Raw genomic sequence first — 22,487 nt, 5'->3', positions numbered from 1 at the left:
CTAACTTCTTTGCATAGGACAGGACTTAGAATCATTTAACTTAGAAAAATCCAGGGGAAAAAAAGGGAGTTTTCTCATGAACCCACAATCCTAACGTCATCCAAAATCTGCTCTTTCAATGGTTATAATTATTTCTGAGGCAGAAACCCCTTTGCATAACTGATGAAAGCTGTGGGAACTCTATTTTGAAAAAAACTATGCATATCCACATTGTGTTGAAGTGTAACATAAGAAAGCATTATCAATCAAAGGTTACAGCTTGATAGATTTACAAACAGCACACCCATATCAACAGCACCCAGGTCAAAAATAGAACATTACTTAGCACCTCAATAGGATCTATTTTTTCTCCTCTTATCACTAGCCCACCAAGGATAAATGCTACGTCAACTTCTAAGACAGTAGTTCTCAACCTGTGGGTCGTGACCTCTTTGTAACAATGAAAATACATCCTGCATATCAGATATTTACATTACAATTCATAACAGTAGCAAAATTACAGTTATGAAGTAGCAACGAAAATAATTTTATGATTGGGAGTCACCACAACATGAGGAACTGTATTAAAGGCTCGCAGCATTAGGAGGCATTAGGTAGGTTGAGAACCACTGTTCTAAGATCTTAGATTAATCAGTTTTGCCTGCTTTTGAGTTTCATATAAATGAAATCATATAGTGTGTACACTTTTATGTTTGGCTACTTAAATTCAATTACACATTACTTTGTGAGAGTAGACCATATTATTGTCTGTAGTTGAAGTTCTTTATTCCCATGTAGATTACATTTCATGAATATACCACATTTTATTTATTTCTTCTTTATTGATGGATATCTGGGTAGTTTTAAGATTTGGGCTATTGTGAATAGTATTACTATAAACAGTTTTCATGTATGCCCTTCAGTGAATAAATACATGCATTTCTCTTGGATACTAGTATAAACTAAGGAGAATGACTGGGTCCTAGAATATGCATATATATATTCAGCCTTAACAGACACTGTTTTTTAATTTAATTTATTCTTAAATTTACATACACCTTTGTTTTGATGTAAAGTTATGTGAATATAGCCTATTTAGATTGATCTCTTTCATTTATCACAAGTCTTTGAGGTTCATTAACATTGTTTACATACATATCCTTAGTTCATTTCTTTTTATTACTGAATAGTATATCATTGTACAGATATATCATAATTTGTTAATTTATTCACCTTTTGAAATTAATTTTTTATCTGGAGTCTAGAAAGTCCAAAGTTAAGGTTCTGGCAGGCTTGGTGTCTGCTAAGGGCTTGATCTCTTTTTCCAAGATGTCACCTTATTGCTACATCCTCCAAAGAAGACAAAAATCTGTGTCCTCAGATTTTGAGAAGACAAAAGACCCTAGATGTCTTCTTTGGAAGGGTCACTAACCCTATTCATGAGGATTTCACCCTCATGATTTAATCACTCCCTAGAATCCTTGCCTCTTAATGCTATCATATTGGAACTAAAGTTCCAGCATATGAATTTTGGGGGGACACATATATTCAAACTATAGCATCTAGAAAAATAAAACCTATATTCATACAAAAATCCATACATGAATGTTTATAACAATTTTAAAGTAGAAAACCCAGTTCTTTATAAATTACCCCATCTCAAGTATTTTGTTGTAGTAGCAGGAACCAACTAAGAAAGTAGGGTAATCACTAAGAAATGTTCATTAATTTTATATTTGCTTAACTTTATAAGAAACTGCAAAATTGTTTTCCAGGATTACTGTACTATTTTGAATTCCTATCAGTAACGTATGAGATCTCCAGTTGCTCTGCATCCTCACCAACACTTGGTATTCTCAGGTTTTTTATAAGCCATTTTGATAATTATGTAGTGATATCTTCCTGTGATTCTAATTTACTCTTTCATAATGATTAATTACCATAATGACCAGCTTTTATATGTTGATATACTATCTTTACATAATTACTTTATGTACTATGTCCAGAGTTTTTAGTTGTAATTAGTGGGAAGATAGGGTGAAGTGTGCTTATTCCAGCCAGATTCAGAAGTCCTCGATATCGTTTGAATTGAACTTTAATGCATCCCTCAGAAATTATGCTTTCTGATGATCTCACAGATAGGAGAGCCAATATATGGAGTAGTAAAAAACCTGAGGACACCAGAGGATATGAATGCATCTCAGTGACACTCAAGAAGACCTTATCTCCTTTGAATCATGTCTCCTGGTTTATCAAGAGCTGCTGTTCTGTAGAATAAGCTCCTTCAAAACTCAAGTGAGCAAAAGAACATTTCTGAGTTAATCAAATCTCCACCCCCCAATATCTGTTTTCTGATTTTCAATCCATTTTTCCTCCCAGGGGGACAAGTTCACTCATTCCCCTTGGGTTATGGTATTATAAACTGGTGTCATAGAAAGTAACTGGATATGCTTGGGTGTTTTCTCCTTTTCTCACAGCTCTACTGGAATGACCTCAAATTTTATTTGACCCAGTAGTTCTCAAGTCAAGGAAATAAGCTTTCCTTATAGTACACACTTCCTTAAAGTGCACAAAAGTTGCCTCAACAACAAAATTGGTAGGCATAGATTATGATGATCAGCTATGACAATGTATTTGCTACACTGAGTCTGGTCTCAAAACATATTTCTCATATAGCCAGAGCTTGAGTCTTAAGATGTGCAAATCTTGACACTCAGCCTAACATATTAGATGGGATTATTTGAACCCACACACAAACATTTAGGTCAGTGGTTCTCAACCTTCCTAATACCTCCTAATGCCACAACCCTTTAATACAGTTCCTCATATTGTGGTGACCCCCAACCATAAAATTATTTTCGTTGCTACTTCATAACTGTAATTTTGCTACTGTTATGAATTATAATGTAAATATCTGATATGCAGGATGTATTTTCATTGTTACAAAGGGGTTGTGACCCACAGGTTGAGAACCGCTGATCTAAGTGAATGTCAGGTGCTTTGAATGGCTCCATTAACTCATCCAGGGTATTAGAATCTGTAGCATCAGAATCATCTGGGAGCTTGTTAGAAATTTTGATGCCCAGGCAACCCCTTCTAAATCATATCTCTGGGCCTCAGTGTAGGAATTTGTGTCTTGACAAGCTTTCCAAGGGATTCTTATACATCCTGTAATTTAAGAAGTACTGATTAGTAATTTGTATTTACTCCTGAAAAGGTTTAGGAATTGAATTGAAAGATTGGGAAAGGGAAATGAGATACTTCTTCAATATTTTCAAATTCTTACTAAGTGTTGATCTATTATTCTTTTAGGACCAAACTCCCCAGGAAACCTACAAAAAGAGTAACAAAGGTGGCTTTAGTAGCAGCAATGAGTAAAACTGCCAGCTTGTAGGAGAGTATGTGGCCTTTCTTTTGTAGTCATAGATGGTAAAATAATATCATGAAATGTAGGTAAAAATGCAATCCTATTTTTAAAATGTTTTAGAGGAAATGCACACAATAAAGTTGGCTATTTGTCCTCTTGGGAAAAGATTTTTTTTCATGTCTCTTGCCCAATGATGAATGCAGTTGTTTGCTCTTTTCTTGTTGATTTGCTTGAGTCTTTTGTAGATTTTGGATATTATCCTTTTTTCAGATTTATAACTTGTAAATATCTTTTCCCATTCTGAAGGTTGTCTATTGCTTTGTTTATTGTGTTCTTCGCTTTGCCAAAGCTCTTAAACTTTATCAGGTTCCATTTATTTATTTTCATGGTTGCTGAAATTGCCAATGGTGTCTTCTTCATAAATTCTGTCTTAAGGCTGATCTCTTCTAGAGTTTTTATTATTTCTTGTCTTAGATTTAAATCTTTTTCATTTTTATTTATTTATTTTTTGAGACAGAGTCTCATTATGTCACCCTTGGTAGAGTGCCATGACATCACAGCTCACAGCAACCTCAAACTCTTGGGCTTAAGTGATTCTCTTGCCTCCACCTCCCAAGTAGCTGGAACTACAGAGGCCTGCCACAACACCTGGCTATTTTTTTGTTGTAGTTGTTATTGTTGCTTGGCAGGCCCGGACTGAGTTAGAACCTGCCAGCCCTGGTGTTATGTGGCTGGTGCCCTAGCTGCTGAGCTACAGGCACCACGCCAGATTTAAATCTTTTATCCAGGATGAGTTAATTTTTGTAAGTGGCGAGAGGTGCAGATCCAGTTTCAGTCTATTTATGGTATAATTTAAAATAACTAAAAGACTCGAATCCTAACACAAAGAAATAACAAATGCTTAAGGTGATGGATGCTCCCGTTATCCATGTTTATAACACGTTGTATGCATATATCCAAACATCACGTGTACCTTATAAATATGTATAACTATAACTATTATCTACCCATGATAATTAAAAATAAAAAATTTTAAGCGAAATAATAAATAAAATAATATTTGAAAAACATGAGAAAGAAACAAAGCTGTTTGGTGAGTTTCCCCTCTACAAAGATATTATTTCCCCGCCATATTACCAGGCCTAAATGAGTAACTTTTATAGTAATTCTGACTACAATCTCAGTTTTGAGCCTAGTTAGAAAAATTCTGAGACCCAAATTCAAGTAGAAGCAGACTGGCAAAAAAAAGACAAAAGCAGTCTTCTAAATTGATCTTGAATTGGTCAGATGCTGTTAATAAATATTTATTGGGTACTTATTATGTGCAGATTGTGCTCTGTGTACTGAAGCTGGCCATCATTATGCCAGTTTGGAAGTATGATAAGCTAGCCTTATAAAATGTTTACCAAAATCCATGTGCGCAATAGAAGGCAATGAAGTTTTCTTCTTTTTCCTGTATGTTTCATCCACTTCCCTTTCCCCCCTATCTTATCAAGATGTGTTTTCTTACGCAAGAATCTTTTACTCCTGATTAAGCATCGAAGGCTCAGGATTTTCATTGTTTCTTTGTTTCATCCAGCTATAAAGATTCTCTGATTCACCCTCCATCCCTCCCATTTATTTCCAATCATGTGAATTTTGCAAGCTGATAAACTGAAATCTGAGGTGCAAACTGTGGAATGGAACTGAGCAAAAAGAGCTTATTTTACAAAAAGAATTTATTTTTTTGAAAATTGTCTGTCCCTACTGTTTAAACTTACAGCAAAAGATACAATCAGATTGTACTTTTGACTGCTTTTCCAATTAATTTCACTATGAAACAAATTCATTAGGAGCAGTAGGAATGAATTACTCATTGCCTCTTATCTATTGATCTTGGCACTGCAGCCCTGGCGCATCACCAGTTTTAGTCTTCCTTTAAGCCTCCTACACCTCCACCTCAATTGGAGCTTATTGAAGAATAACAGATAATGCTGGCTATTGAACTAGAACTGCAGAGATATTTGGCATATTGCATGTGCAGTCCCTGGAGGAATTGTTGCTGACTACCCATTTTTCCACAACTGAATCCCAGGGAGATGAGCGGCCTGAGATGAGGAGGAGAATTGTTTGAAAGAAGAGGATACTAACTGATGGGTCAGCTGGGCATTGTCCCAATCCAAGAATCTTGACAAGGGAATACTTGGGTGAGAAACTGCTTGACCAGATGCCTGGGATCCCTTTACTTTTCATCATACTCCTTCTAGGTCCTATTATTTCCTCATGTTTTGGAAAGAAATTGGGGTATTATACAATTTTTTAAAGAGAGGAAGGAAACTCTTTAGATAAGCAAAGAGTTTTTATTTGTTTTTAAAAGGTTTTGTTAATATTCCTTTGTTAACAATCCAGGTTCTATCCCAGGTTCTGTTCAGCAATATTCTTATGTTGCTGATGACCACTGGGCTCCTGGTGCTCAAGGATTTGTAAAGTTCATTTGTGGGCATTACTTCACCATGGAAGAGGACCCAACTCTGCATAACTTAGAGCAAGGTTTCTTAACATTTAGCAGTTTAAGAACCCCTTTATACTATTAGAGAAATATTCTCAAATCACAATGCAATTTGACCTACGTTTCTAGTTATTAGATGATGGAGAGAATATTTGTGCTTGGACAAAAAATGACCATAGATTAAAGACCATATCAAATATCTTGTATTTGATTAATCACATTTGAAAATAGCAGTCCATATATAGGAAGGTCTCTTTTTATTCAGTGTGCAGCCAATATTTGGGAAGCACAGAAATTAAAGGTTCTTTTTGCACAGCACTTAAAATACCTTAGTGTCCAAAATGCAAAGACTTGAAACCAGTGACTTAGACAACGAATGCTATCAAATAAACAAACGAATGAATGAATAAATGGGGGAAAACAAACCTGGGAATATTAGTAAAACATAAGAAAGTAGAATTTTTTTTGAAACTGGAATTATAATTAATTTGGTTGGCACATTTTTTGTGATAACTTTTATTGCTATGAACATCTGTGATGAATTTAGGGGTGCTTATTGGATTTAGGACTTACTGAACTAATAAACTGTGTTCGTACAGTAATCAGATGAAATAAGCTTCCTTTAGAAGTAAGTTTTATCTATTAAAATGGTGTTTTAAAAGATGATTTTAAAAAAGATGATTTTTCTTTTTGGGGATCCAAGACTTCAGACCAAGCATTAATGGCTTTAAGAAGTAACATTACAAAGGATGGATAAGCATATCCAAGTTTCCTGGGTGAGGATAGAAAATGACTTAATGCCTCCTGCTATGCCACCTCTGGTACTGATGGAATGATAACCACCCATCAAATGAGGGAAACATCTTATTTAAAAGAGGGATGTTAGCTCCTAGCAGAGCCATTCTAAAGCTAAGAGCAGGCTTGGAACTATTACTTCTCTAACTCCCCATCCAACCAAATCCTCACCTAGTACCTCTTGGGGGTGATGATGAGGCTTTAAGTATCATTAAGTGGATTTTTGACCAATGGATAAAGAATGACTAATGGCCTTCAGTTCATCTGAATGGCTCAGTTCATCTCATTTCCTTGAAGTCTCAAAGGCACTGTGTTCACAATGGACAAAGGCAAAAGAAGGATGACATAATTTCTTTTCAGTGAGCCTATTCCTAAAATTTCAGTGCAAGCTTTCTAGGCAACTGGACAGGAATCCATGGCTTAGAACCAAGGGAGGGGAAAGGACTCATTCCCCAAAGTCAAACTCCACCTATGAAATTGTATTACCCTATTATAGCTGCATTAGGAATATGACATCAGGGTTTAGAACATCCAAGTTCATGTGTGATAGAAAAGAAGAGAAGGACACTAGAGCCCAAGGCAAGATTCTGCTCTATGGAGGCAAGAGAAACAGAGAAATACACTTATGTATTTGAACCCTTTAATACATAGAGTCGGATACTCACTAGAGTATTAGAATCTGAACCACTCAGATTAGCAGTACCTGCTTTGGTGAGGAATCTAGATAGGAAGGAAGAAGGCAAAGATCTCTTTCCTCTGTAGTACCTATAGATTTCCTTCTAGAATACCACTGTCTAATTATGCATCCTACCTTGGAAGACATATAATTTTGTACATCTTTATATAATGAATTTTTTTAGCAGATGAAATTCTGTTCATGACCGTGTTGGCACAAGTAACTGTACATGTGTGAATGGAAATAGTCTCTGACTTCCTAAAGACAAAGAATAGTCAATCAAGTTCATGACAGCATTTTATGAGTTAAGTGAGATAAAATATGATTTTTATCAAATTTGTTAGTGACATTTCCTTTAACCAAGAGGATCAACAAAATCCATAGGAAGTAAATCTTTGCTTCATCTCCTGCGGCTGTTATTGACAGAATTATGGAGACACTTTTTACAGAAAATCAATGAATTGTTTCCTTTCATAAATAGTGGATTAAAAATAGTCTCTAAAGAGATAAAAATATTGTAGAACAGTTCTGCTGAATAATCTGCACTGTCTTATATGGTAGCCAGAAGCCACAGATGGATAGTGAGTGTTTTAAATATGGCAGTATGACTGAGAGATTGAATTTTTAATTTTTTCTTAATTTTCAATAATTTAAATAGCCACATGTGTTTATTGATTATTATATGAGACTGGACATTTCTAGAAGAATTGTCCAACTTGTGAGTGATTATCATAGGCATAGAAGAGTATATAATATGTACAGTTTAAAAAACTACATATGTAAAATAATTCATATACCCTCCAACTCAGCTTAAGTAAGAGACTTTTATTCAAACTCCTGAAGTTCTTCAAGTCTCCCTGCCTGATTCCTTCATACCTTACCCCATCCCCAAAAGTGACTACTATCTTTGATTCTGAATTTACCTTTCCTTTATTTTTTTCTTTTTACCAAAATTTGTATGCATTCCTAGATAAAATTTTATTTCACTTAACATGTTTTTGCATATTTGATAAATAGAATGTATTGTGCACATTCTTTGGTGGGTATACATATTTTTTACTTTGCAAGATAACATCAGATTATTTTTAAAGTGTGGTACTAATTCATGCACCCATGAATCATTTGGGAAGTGTTTGGTTTTTGACATTCTGGCAATCATCTTTATCAGTCTTTTAAATATTGGTTTGTCTGGTAGGCATAAAATATCATATCATTGTATCTTTAATTAGAGTCCCCGGATTATTTACTGGATGAGGGATCTTTTCATTCATATATATCTTCTTTTGAAATTCTTGCTTTTTTTTCTTTTCTCATTGATGTATAGGATATTTTTATGTTCTGGATATTAATCCTAGGTCAGTTATACGTACTGCAGATTATCTCCTTCCTATTTATGTCTCATCTTTTACCTTTTGTGGTCCATTTATTGAACAGGAATTATTAATTTTAACATACTTACATTTATAACAGACTTCATTTGCTTGTCATATTTCAAAAGAAAACCTCCCTACTTAGAGGTTATAGAGCTATTCTCCTATTTTAAGTTTTAATTTTACTTTCACATGTAAGTCCTTATTCATCTGTAACTGATTTTCATATATGGTACAAGATGAGGATGCAAGTTCATTTCTTTCCATAGGAATAACTATTCATCCAGTATTAGTTATTGAATAGATAGGTTATTTACTCACTGATTTCCTATGCCTACTCTTATAAATGTGGCTACAACTCCAAGCACTCTTTTTTCCTTGTATCTATCATCTCTTTTCATATTTTAATGTAGCTTTTCATCCTTTTCATGTATATGTGGGCACAATTCCAGGCCTTCTCTTTTGTTCCATTAGTCTATTTGTCTAACCTTAAAATAATACCACAATATCTTAATTACTATAATGTTGAAATAAAGAGGCCAGACACAAACGTGTAACTAACCTATGCTTTTATTTACATAAAACTCAAAACAGAATTCTCTATATCCTCTCCAATGGGGCATGGAGGAGAGCATGAGATGAAGTCAGAGAGGTACTGAGGGGACAGATCACAGAGTAAGATGGAAGCCACTGTGAGGTTTTCAGCAGAGCAGCAACATGACCGACTAAAGTCTTTAAAGTATCACTCTGGAGCTTTGTTGAGAATAGATAGACCTTTGCAGAAGTAGGGAGACCAGTTATGAGGTCACTGCAACAATCCAGATGAAAGAAGATGAGAGATGGACCAGAGTGGTAGCAGTAGAGGTGGTAATGTGCAGTCAGATTCCAGGTATATTGTGAACATAAAGCTGATCAATCTTGCTGATGAATCCACTGTGAGATATAAGAGGAGAGAGGCATCAAAGGAAGAGAGAGAGAGGTATTGAGAATGAAACATTAAGGCATAAATGTATTCATGATCTGTGTATATATGACTTAATAAAAAAATTACATAAATAAATCAAAAAAAAAGAAGCAGAGAGCAATCTTATAAGCTTCATCAAAGTGCAAGGGTGTAAATGTGTGTGTGTACATGCCTGCACATGCACATTGGGGTGGAGGATAATAACATCTAAGGAACTATTGAACAGTGAAGACAGAAAGGAATGAGGATTGTCCCATGAGCCTCCTCTCTGAGGTATCATTATTAACATGACTTGTCTCCCACTTTGCCCATTCTCTCGGATTCATAATTCAAAATTTCAAATGTTTGCTAAACCATCAGATTTCCTGTGTTGGAGTAATCAACCCTGATTTAGTAAGCTCCGGATTGAGTACTAGCAAAATACCTTTTAAAAAGGGTTTTGTATGTTAAAAAACATTTAAATTTGGGATTGGGAGGAAGGCTATTGCCAATGTGCAAAAACAGTTCATAATTATTTTCTTTTAAAATCATATCAGATATTAATTTGATTTCAAATGTTAACACAAGGTATACGTGTCCATATCAGAGGATTTGATTTTTTGTTTGTTCATTAGTTTCCTAAACAACAGTTTACCTTTTTGACAAAGATTGTTTTGAAATATTCATTTATGATCTGCAGCTCAGTGTTAAATAGCCAAAGTGAATTGGTCCTCAGAATATCAAATCTGGTTATTATATTTTGTAAATCAACTACAAATTAGATCGACTATGCACAACTGTATCAAAAGCTCATCCACTGAAAATAAACTACACTTGGTTTATATTAAAAAAAGAATGACACATTAAGATGAATCTAAAGGACATTATGCTACATGAAATAAGATAAGACACAGAGAGAAAAATACCCCATGATCTCACTTATACGCAGAATCTTAAAAAAAAAAAAAGTCAAATACATGAAAATAGATTAGAACAGTGGTTATCAGGGTGAGGCTGGGGTAAAGAGTGGAATGTAGAGATGTAGGTCAAAAGATAAAAAGATGCAGTGATACAGGATGATTAAGTCTACAGACCTAATGCACAACATTGTATTGCTTGCTAGAAATTTGCCGGGACAGTTGATTTTAGTTTCTCTTACCACAAAGAAGGGTTACTATGTGAGATGATGGATATGTCAATATCCTTTATTGTAGTAACCATTTCACTGTGCATAACATCCTGTTATGTGCCTTAAATATATACAATTTTTAAAAAGAATGATACATTCTGGTTTTTTGCTGAGAAAATGTAAGGATTGATTATATGGTCTAAATAAACATCTTGTATATATAACATGTTTATGTGGATTACATATAAAGTAAACATATACATAGTGCCTAGGAAAGGCTAGGAATGTGGTGTGTGTATATGTTTAATAAAAAGTCCCTTTCCCTCCCTCTTGGAGTATGGAAATAGGGAAAACCTAGTTTAGATTTTAATATTCTACAGTTGCTTTTAAGAATTAGAGGCAACCTCTCACACTCAAGCAATGATTTTGGGATATTCTTGCCTGACAATGAAGTGGAGATGGAATTGGGTATATGAAAAAGTGATGTCTGCAACTTTGATTCTTAGGCAATGGGTATGCAGTAAGATGCTCATTTCTTGGGAAATAATCAGTATACAGAAGAGTATCTGTAACCATGTGACTTCCAAAAGGACAATATTTTTGAGACCAAGTGCTATTTTAGCATGAGCCTAAGGGTGAATGTTTACAGTAGAGAGCTTTGAGATTTCTGTGTTATCTGTGTATAAATAGAACATTTGAGTTCCTTGGAAGAAAGCTTAGATATTTACCAATATGAACATTATCCTCTGGTGCTGCTGCTGACTAGTGAAAGGCTTTCAAAATGCTGTACTAATTGCATCAGCTCTTAAGATGGATGGCTTGATATGACCTTATTGACTATGTGCCTTTTAGAGGTGACAGACCCCATCACTAACATAACATAGTGTCTCTCTTTTCATCTCAGTCTGCAAAGCCAGTACCAAACATTTGGTTTTTAGGTTAACATTATCAACATCAATTATTCTCTGTGGTTGCTACAAAAGGCATGCTTTCTCCTTTTGGGAAGTTATAATGGATATCTAACCGAAAGACTTTGCCAAGAACTGAATCCTTCTATGCCACTCTCACACCTTCTCTACCTAACATCACTCAAATCTCTAAAGACTCACAAAATTATGGCCAAATTCCACTATCTATCCAGTTGGGTTAATTGCTAATATAAGGTCAACAACATTAAGTATTCTTAAATTGGTGTTCTTTTTAAGATCACAAAGAAAATCTAGGGCACTGATCAGCAGTAAACAATGACTAGGTTGAAATAAAACCTTTATACAAGGCAACATCAAACATGTAAGAGATACTTTAATGTGATTTAAAGATTCTTTTACATTTGCATCATTAGTCAAGAAATTATTTTTATATCAATATGACTCCACTTTTGAAAATTGTAAAACTGATATGAAATAAATAAAGGCAAAAAATAAGAGGTTTTTCTTGTCATGCAGTAGGACATAATTGAGTTTCAACACAAAGCAATTGTGCCATGTAGCTACCATTAAGGAGTTTATTGTCACTTAGAAGCCAATTGTTTGAGAGACAGCTAAGACCCAATGATCACTTCCAGGGAACAGTTTAATTGTAAGAGATGAATACTTTTATCAGATAATGCACGTTAACATTTATTGTACACTTCTGAGTGTATCACGAGTAGCATCTCATTTAATCTTTATTACAACTCTATGATGTATGATATTGTTTCTATAGTCATTTTGCAAATAAAAGAACTGAGATATAGTCAAGTTAGGTGCAGCCAAGGCATGGACAAACGCAAGCCATCCTGATTGAGAATCTGCACCTCAATTTCTACTGTTTTAATGCCCATGTGGGAAAGTCACATGGTGCTTACCTACCACTTAACATAGTAAAAAAGGGTGACAAGAGAAAGCTTTGTGTTTTGTGCCCTGGTCTCATGAGCAGTGATTTGGAAAGTGGAAGCCTTCTTGGCTAGTCAGATAATGGTAAAATAATCTTTAAATCACATTCAGATATCTCTTTCATGCACTGCATTGGAAGAGGGTTGCCCTTCAGTCTAGCAAATGTTTATTGAATGCTTCAACCTTTGAATGTGCTCTCTTAAGAATACCAAATCAAGTACACTTAAGAATGCTGACTATATAAAGCAAATACCTGGATAGAAAGCATAATTTGAATTTCAGTGACATATATTTAGCTGCTCTAAGACTTAGTTCATTCCCCTGGAAAAGGGAAATAATATCTACTTTACAAGATTTATGAATGAATAAAGTGACTTATAGAGATTTAAATGCTTAACTTTATGCCTGGCATATAAAAAAATACTCTATGATGACAAGTACAATGACGGTGATGATAGTGGTTGATGACAAAGACCCTCTCTGCTATTAACATGTTCAATTTTAGGGCACCTAGCTGAGATGTTCTATATTTTATGCTTACAATATTTATAATTAGAAATATTCACATAACCAATGAGTTCATCTGTGGTCCATTACAAGTTTTTATATGCTTTATCTTAGCCATCTCTCTAAGATCTTACAAAAACATTTTGAAAGAAAACTGTTATCAATTGTCAACTCTGGTTGACAACATTAGATTAGAGGATTTTTGCTTAGGTGGGAGTTTCCCTACCCTCCACTACCTGCATTGCTCAAGCATTTGAATTTGCAGAATATTATCCCAAGCAATCCTATGAACAGATTAGAGCATCCTGGAGATGAGAGAAATAATGTGATAATATTGCCTATAAATGAACTAGCTCACCTAACTTATTATGCATACTATGCAAACATTTACTTCTAATACAGAGTCTAACATAATCAGGTACAATGAATTTCAATAAATAATTCTTTGGGCATTCTCACTTAAATTAACTTACAATTTTGTTCACTGAGCATACATACAAGTTCTTTGTGGTCAATGATAAGACATCAAGGAGGACTTCTTTGGATTATGAATTTTCATTCATTATCATAGAACGTTTACTCTCAGATTTTAGAATACCAATTAGGAGTTAATGCACATTTTAAAAATCTAGAATGTATAATTAAACCAAATGGTTAGTCCTACTTGCTATTTTGTGTCTACATAAGCTTCTTAATTATATTCAATTCTATAAAATAGAAACATTTAGTTAATTTTTTTGTCTTTCAGCTTTCCGAAGCAACATTTACAGTGCAGTCTTAAACGTAAAAGTGGGCCAAAACACAGACTTATGAATAGAACTAAATTTCTTTTAATTGGAAGAAAATTTCACCACTACAGTGATGGGGCTGTACACCCATGTGTGTTGTTTGTATGCCCATACATTGTGATCACTGTCAGGCTCTGAAGTTATAAGAATATTTTACAGATCTGATGTACAGATTTATTTACACTCACACAGTGAAAATAACCTCTCCAAATCAACATATAATTGGCTTATTAGAATATGTAGTGAAGAGAAGTATTACATCTCTAATTTTAGTAATGAAGATTGGGCTATTTTCTATCTTCTATTCTATCTTTCTGCAAAGGCCTCAATTCCCCTGCCAGTAAACATCCATTGTTAAAATGTGAAAGACCTCAAGGGAAGGGAAAGCTGAATTTTCACTCTAAATTGCCAGTTTGCAGGCAGTATCAGCTGCCAAAAACCAAGTACTCATCATCATCTCATGACTCACCATTGACCTTGGTGAGATAAACCATTGGGTATAGGCCTAAGACAGACTTATCTCTGGCTTTGGGAAGTACAGTAAATACCAAAGGCTTAGTTGAAAGCTAGGAGAGGCTACCTGGGAAATTATTAGGCCAGTAGCTGAAATGTGGAATCCAGTAACATAGATCAGAATTAACACTAGAAGATCCATTGAAAACTAATGTGAAAACAAGAAGATGTTTTGCAATATTAAATCTGATTCAATTAAAGGAGGTTTTCATCCCCTCAGTGATGGGATGAAAACTGAGCGCAAACTGTCTCTGATGTTCAGCATTCAGCACTATTTTCTTCTAAGCACCAAATAAATCTCAGGATAAATCAAAGAATGAATGTGAATGTTCAAAGCCTAAGTTAGTATCATATTCTCTACATGCCTTTGTTTTTCTGCTTACCGACTTCTATCTTCTCTCACTCTGGCATTCATATATATATATATATATATCTATATATATATATCTATATATATATCTAGAGAGAGAGAGAGAGAGAGAGAGATAGTTAAATAGATATATCTGTATATAATATAAAAATCCTTTTACTTTCTCCTTCTTTCCCCTGATATCCCCTGATATTCTCTCCTTCTTCATCCATGTGATAGTAAACACAGCCATGTCTTGACTTGACTCCTAAGTTAAAATCATCTCCATTTAAGGACTAACCCCAAATTGGGTTTCATTAGTACCAATTTCAAACAACATATGCCCCCACCTTCTCACAATAGTATTGGAGCCATCTTAAAATAAAAATACACAGACATGTAAACACAAGCTAGTTAAACAAAATTTAAATTGTGGTCAGGAATCTTATAAAGAAAGTGAGACTATAACAGGAATAAAGTAATGAAAGAAAAGAAATAGTCACCGTACTAACAAATTTAGCTGGGAACTTCTAGCAGGCAAAACAATTGGTGAAACATTATAAATTATAAAACTATCACCAACTAACAGACATTGTCATTTTTTAAAGCCAGGGCTTATCATAATTCTTGATGTATAACTAAGTGCTCAATAAACATTTGTCAGATGACTACAAGAAAATGAACATTTTGGTGAAAAAAATGTAATACTATATGTACACAGAAACACTCACACAAATAACATGTAAGTATGCATAAGATTTTTCATCCAAATAGCAAACAAATAGGGCTACTTCAACCATGTCTTTATACAAAATGCAGACATCTTTTTGAAAGGATTCTGATACAAGCTGAGAGATGATATTAGATAGTAGTTCAGAGAAGACCTTCATCCTTCTTAGAACTCCTTTGGCTACATATAACAGATATGGACTCCCAGTGGATCCAAACTAGAACAACCAAATAGCCATGATTTATTATTAAGATATAATAACATGGACCTCAAGGGCCATGGGAATGGATTAGAATGAAGGCTTAGGATCCTATTTGCACTCTCCAGTTTTTCATCTATGTGTCATTCTACAAGGTTTTTTTTGAGACAGAGTTCCACTATGTAGCCCTCGGTAGAGTGCTGTGGCGTCATAACTCACAACAACCTCAAACTTTTGGGTTTAAGTGATTCTCTTGCCTCAACCTCCCAAGTAGCTGGGACTACAGGTGCCCGCCACAATGCTTGGCTTTCTTTTTTTTTTTTTGGTTGCAGTTGTCATTGTTGTTTGGCTGGCCTGGGCTGGGTTCGAACCTGCCAGCCTTGGTACATGTGGCTGGTGCCATAACCACAGTGCTACAGTAGCTGAGCCCATTCTACAAGTTTTTATTTCTCTCTATCTGTAAGTTTCTGTGTCTCTTTCCTCCTTCTGAGTTTCTCTGCTCTCCCATCCACATGGTAAAAAATAGGATCATACCTCCACTCATAGACTCACACTGCCTTCTTTTAAATTAGCAGTACTGATGTAAATTGGAATCTCAATTCCAATTCCAAATTTTCAAGGAAGGTTCTGTATTTTGTCCAGTGTAAGTCACAAGTTTGAGTCTGAACCAATCAACTGTACACAGGAAGCCAAGTCTGTATCACAGAAAATGACTGTCAGGGGGACCTTTTTGCCATGTGGGTAGGAAAGTGGGGTTAAGATTATGTTATTTTAATGCATTGCTGTCAGAGGACCTAAGACTTAACAAAGGGCTAGAAGTAAGAGATCCTAGAATTATTGGTAGATAACCTAGACTGTCTCTTATAAATATAACCCTTCTCAACCATGATTTTAGTCAAAACTATATATCAGTTCAAAAATAAGCTCTTCTAGAAGTATCAGTCATGTGTATACTTTGTGTTATTGAATTAAATAAGACTCATGTTTTTGCTTTCAGATGACCATGTAGAAAGGTTAAATAAACATATTTGCTTTGAAAATTAAAGAATCATATTTGTATTCTCACTTAGATAAAAAGCCATTCTACCTGGAAGTGGGCCTGAGATGGACCAGGACACAGGGTCCAAATTTTTCAGTAAAGAACTTAAAATCTGCTCCAAGTCCTGGATGGCAATTCCAAGATCCTGCTCCACTTCCTTTATAAACACATTATAGAATGTAAGAGAGATAATTTTGATTTGAAAAATTTTAAAGGGAAGTGTTAGGATCAACTGTAATGACCACCATAGCACCATTCTGGCTCTTAGAAATCTTCCAGCCACAGTGTAGGAGAGAAATTATGTGCTAATATAAGACTCACAAGTTATCTTTCCCTGAAAGCACTCAAGGGGTTAATCAATTTTACATGACCAAAGAGGATAGTTGCCCACCATGAGGCCAGAATGCAGGGTTCTTGGGACAAGGATGAGTACTCTAGCCCTTACATCAAAACATTAATGCTGATATATTCTTAACATGAGTAATAATGAATTTTCAGGAAAGTCTAGGCTTACCTCTACATCTCCCTTCCTTTCTTCACAGTCAAGACAAACTATACAGAGTGGCTAGAACAAAAGTCACATTTATATATTGGTAGGAGAGAAGACAATATAATAACTTGCTATGTTATCCAATCCCCACCAGACATATAAAATTTCCAGGAATATTTCACTCTCTGCTTATAGAATTTCCAAATAGCAAAAGGCACAATGATATACATTTCTTCCTTTTCCCAAGCCAGTAGACTCAGGCTGAGACCTAGCAGACCTTTGGAGGAAGAAACGATTAATAGTATCAGAATGACATCCTTGAGGGATTGACCCACTATCTCTGAGATGAAAATAGTCTAACTTTACAGAACAAACAGCACCACTAGACTGGGACTTGAGCCACTTTACTGAATTCTAAAGAAACAGAGGAACCAAAAGAACAGCTCTAACATCATAGTCAGGAAACATGCCAGTAAGACAATGGTTGGAGTGCACTTGGCAGGCTTTAGGGAAACACCAGCTGAATCCAATATGTTCATTTACACAATGCAAGCGAAGTCTGAGTGATTGGAAAGCCAGCTGAAGCAAATGTAGTTGGAACACAGTAATAAAAATATAATTAGGAAATGGAGTAAATGTGGTTGGAAACCAGTACAAAAATCAGTCCAGAAACTTAAGAACTTTTTTGGGTTTGTGGAGCACATGAAAGAGACTGTAGTATATAGGGCAATGGTGCTCTAAGTGTGGTCCCTGAAGCAATAGCGTCACTTTTGGGAATTTGTTATTATAGAAACACCCATGTTCAGCCTTAGCCTGTTCTTATTGAATTGGAAACTCTAGGAGTGGGGCTCAGGAAATTGAACTTTAACAGATGTGCCAGGGATTCTGAGAACCACTGACACTGGGAACTGGATATTAAGTGGAATTTATTAAGCATGGGGGGAGGCATTATATATTCACTATGTATAGATAGGAAAAGAAACAAAAAATATTCAAATCAATGTATTATGAGCATATTCCCTAGAGCCGTGTTTTTCAAAATCCAGGTCATAACACATTATTGGGTTATGTAATACATCTGAACCACTAATAAGCATTTAGAAAACTTAAAAATAGATGAGAATATAAAATATCTATTTTACCTATTTATCTTCAAAATTATTTTGTAGTCATCTGTCTTTGTGTGTATGTGTGTTTGTGTGTGTGTGTTTGTGTGTGTGTGATTGAGATGTAAAACTTGTTTTTTACCTTGGATACAGATTGAAAAGTTGCAAAAGCCACTTCTCTAAGGCAGTGATTCTTAAACTTTAATGTACATAAGAGGTACCTGGGTGTATAAAAGATAAATTAGATAAATTTCCAGGCCCCAAGCAGAGATTAGTACTGGAACTGAGGTGTGACCCAGGAATCTCCATTTTTAACAAGGTGATTCTGATTTAGGTGGTCTGGTCTATAGATTCATATGTTTCCAAGGTAGAGACTATCACTAATATTACTAACAAAAACTTAGATTACATTTTTGAGCTCAAATTACACATTGGGCCGTGGTGTTTACAAAGTTGAATTGGACATGAATCTTTCCCTCAAAAAACAATAAAAATTAAAATAAGTACTCTTTATTGTTGGGCCTACTTTATGTGGAAAATCTGAAAAAAAGGGACACAGGGTAAAATATCCCTGGAGATTCTATTTGCCAATTATAATCCACTTAGTAACATGTATTGAGACAATCATTCGCTGCTAGCCCATATAGTGCCTTTTTGAGTGGTGGAAAGAGGTTCCCACTTTGGATAAATGAATGAGGAAAAGACACACCTAATGTGTGCTCCTTCCTGATGCAGTTTCAGCCTCGTGCCATGGCTTTGTGTGGTGGACTGCAACAAGGACAATAAATTATTGTTCTCTGTTATCTATAGTCTTTGTTGCTGCCCCCACACACTAATTCTGCACTGTGCTTCAGAATCGATTTGGCCAGTAGAATCCCCACAAATGATGTAAGCAAGGGGCTTAAAAATGGCTTTTATATTGGGTCTTTCCATCTTGCTACTTTCAGTAACCCTTGTTACCATGCAAACAGGCCCAGGTTAGCCAGATGAATGAAGAAAAACTATAAGGGGAGCAACCCCAGTCATACTAGCTATCATGGCTGAAGCCATCCTAAACCAGTCATCTCCAGCCCACCCACCACCTGACTGTAGATGTAAAAGTAAGCCAGCCAAGATCTGCCAAGAAGAATCACCTCACTGAGCCCAAACCAGATTGCCAGTCTATAAAAAGCTTGAGAAAAAATAATGATCATTTTTTTAAGGCACTACATTTTGAAGTGTCTAGGTGTTTAGTGAAGACTAATGAGACACAGCCAGAAAGTTGTTACAGCTGGTTAGAGTTCAGCCTCTGCTTGAGCCCCCTCAAGCCCATAAAGAACCCAAGCTACACCATTATACAAGGCAGCAGAGGTATAAAGTATTTTAAACTAGTCTAAGTTACAGTGGTTGCAGGATAACCAACAATAAATCTCTACTGAGTAGAGTGGTTGGAACTTGATTATTTGACCATATATGAAAGATGGAAATAATTTGAGAAGAGCCTAGTGAGTTGGGAAATTGGATGATCTAATGATAAGATCAAATTCATTTAACATATCATGGATTATGCAGCATGACAAAAATTCCAGATTGACTGTTGTAATCACAGGAGTCATTGTACACACAGCCTTTAGGCCTATGGATTGCTTCTGGAAATTTTTATTAAGAAAATCATGCATATTGAGATAGTGATAACCTACTGTACTACTTCAATATTTTACTATCAATCTGGATCCTTGTGCAAAACCACTATGAAAATATGTTCTTATGTTACAGAGCAGCAGGAAAACAGCCAAACAAGTTCCTGTCAACTTCCCCTCACTTCCCATTTCTTATTGTGCCACAATTGTGAAGGGACACAACAAGCAATCAGCAATGTTAGTGTTCTCTAATGGAGCTTCATGCATAGGCCATAGATGGCATCCAAAACCACTAGAGTTAAGTGCAGTAATTCACATGTATGAAAGTACATACTTTTGTCTATGGAGATGTTTTAGTAATTTTCATCAGATTTCTAAAGGGAACTCTGTTCTCACCACTTTCCCCAAAAAGCTAAGAATCACTACACTAATGGAATCTTAATTTGTAAGCATCTCAGTTTGTTTGAGGATGACTTGATTTTCTTTCTAAACAAGATCCTTACCATCCTATACACACAAGTACTTTGTACTCCATGTATAATGTGAATCTTTTCTTTCTCTTGACTTTATAATGAAATTAAATGTGAGTTACCACAGGGATGAAAACAAATCTTATTATTACTTTGAAATCTCTTGGCAAGGAAAGGATCAAGCTAAGAGGGCAATTTTTTCCCCAGTCTCCTCTCCAATTTCCTTACAGCCTCCCTTTTACTGACACTTATTCTGTGACCCTTTTACCTATTAGAGTGTCCGGAGGAATTTGGACTCTAATGGCTCCTCTCGCCATTGTCCAGAGGAATTTCTCTGGGTCATGAGCATCCTTTGGGGTTCTCTGGTTCGTGTCACTTTCCAGAACTCTTCTGTCTTCCTCATGTGAGTATTTATTAGAACTGAGATACTCAGTGTATTAGCCTTCCCCTCAACATTTACTAATGCACATAGAATGTACATGGTCTGAAAGTCTTCAAGTTTAAGATGTGATAGTACAGAGAGTCAGTCTCCTGCATCTGAATTTCCATGAGTTCACAACAATGCCTGCTTATCTCACATGACCAGACACACCTAGAAACCCTTCATAAAAGAGATGCTAGATAGGACTGTCAAAGATTTCTCCATCTTGCTATCCCCAATGCTCTTAGAGAATCTGAAAAGAAGAGATGATGAAAGTCTTCATGAATGTCCCTTAGCTACAAGCTGGCCAGCCCAGGGATCACTAGCAGAGGCCAAAACTGATTTGGGATCCTAGACACAATTTATTTTAATAATGACGGTGGTCTGGTAATTCACCCAGGAGAAACCTCAGGTTAGATGAGGTAGGACCCATCCACTTTTGAAGGGGATAGATTGAAGAGGGATTTATTTTTTTGCTTTTACTATTTTTCATTTTGAGGACAGCAAAACCACATCACAAAACAATTGGGACACAGGATAAAGAATAAAAAGAACCCCTACCTTCACTCCTGATCTACCATTTTCACACAACCAAAATTAAGGTTACTGCTGTGTTTTAATCACACAGTTAAATCTACTTTCTTTTTGTACATATAGAACCCAGTTATCTCAACCTTTCTTGGTTCTCAGCTGATCTCATTTTGGGGACTTCTATAGTAGTTCATGATTGTCCCACAGAATTTCAAATTAGAGAAAAACATATCAGAAAATATCTTCCAGTGAATCAAATTGGGCTCTGGGATAAAATTGACTGAGCTACCTCACTTACCCACTGTGCAACTTGGACCATCTTTATGTTTCAGTTTTTTCCTCTATAAAATTAAAGTAGTAACAATCACTAGCTATATACATCGTTGAAGAGTTAAATAACAGTCTTCTAAAACACATAGCAAAGTTCGTAAGTGGCAAGCTTCTTGGATCCCTAGGTGGAAACTAAATACTTAGTAAGTATTCAATAAATACTGGCTATTAGTAGTAACAACCTACTCCAGCATTTGTTGATTTATGTTTCTCACATACTGTTTACATTCCCCAAATGAGAACACAGATTCTCTGAGTCAAAGAGAACACTGTAATCGCATCATGATCTATAGTTGTCATAGCTAGTTTTTAAATGAGAATAGAGTTCCTCTGTTATGCTCTCAACCTTATGTATGTTCAAGATACCACATCAGTTGAAGGTGCCCTTGTGGGCCTACTCAGCACTGCTACAGTTTTCTATCACCATCAATCAGGAAAACATATGTTAATTAAGTGCTTTCCTGTTTTTGCACATGATTTATTAGGTCTCTTATCATTAATGTGTTTGATAAAAAAGAAAAGTAATTAAGTGGGGAATAATAGTGGCAACACATACTTGGCATCAATTATTAAAATAAAAGTTGTTAGGATGAGAGGCTGATCATTTATCCTTAAGCCGTTTGGGGGGTCTCAGCTGATGGCAAACTATTAGAACTATTACTACTTCTAATTCTTAGATACACTATTCTTTTTACAGAACACTAAAGGGAAATATAATTTGATATTTATAATCAAAATGCCAGCAGCTGGCAAAGGAAGACTGGAATTACACAA

This window comes from Otolemur garnettii, unplaced genomic scaffold (genome assembly GCF_000181295.1).
Source record: "Otolemur garnettii isolate 467f Iridium unplaced genomic scaffold, OtoGar3 scaffold00051, whole genome shotgun sequence".
NCBI classification, from domain to species: Eukaryota; Metazoa; Chordata; class Mammalia; order Primates; family Galagidae; genus Otolemur; species Otolemur garnettii.
This window is presented reverse-complemented; position numbering follows the sequence as displayed.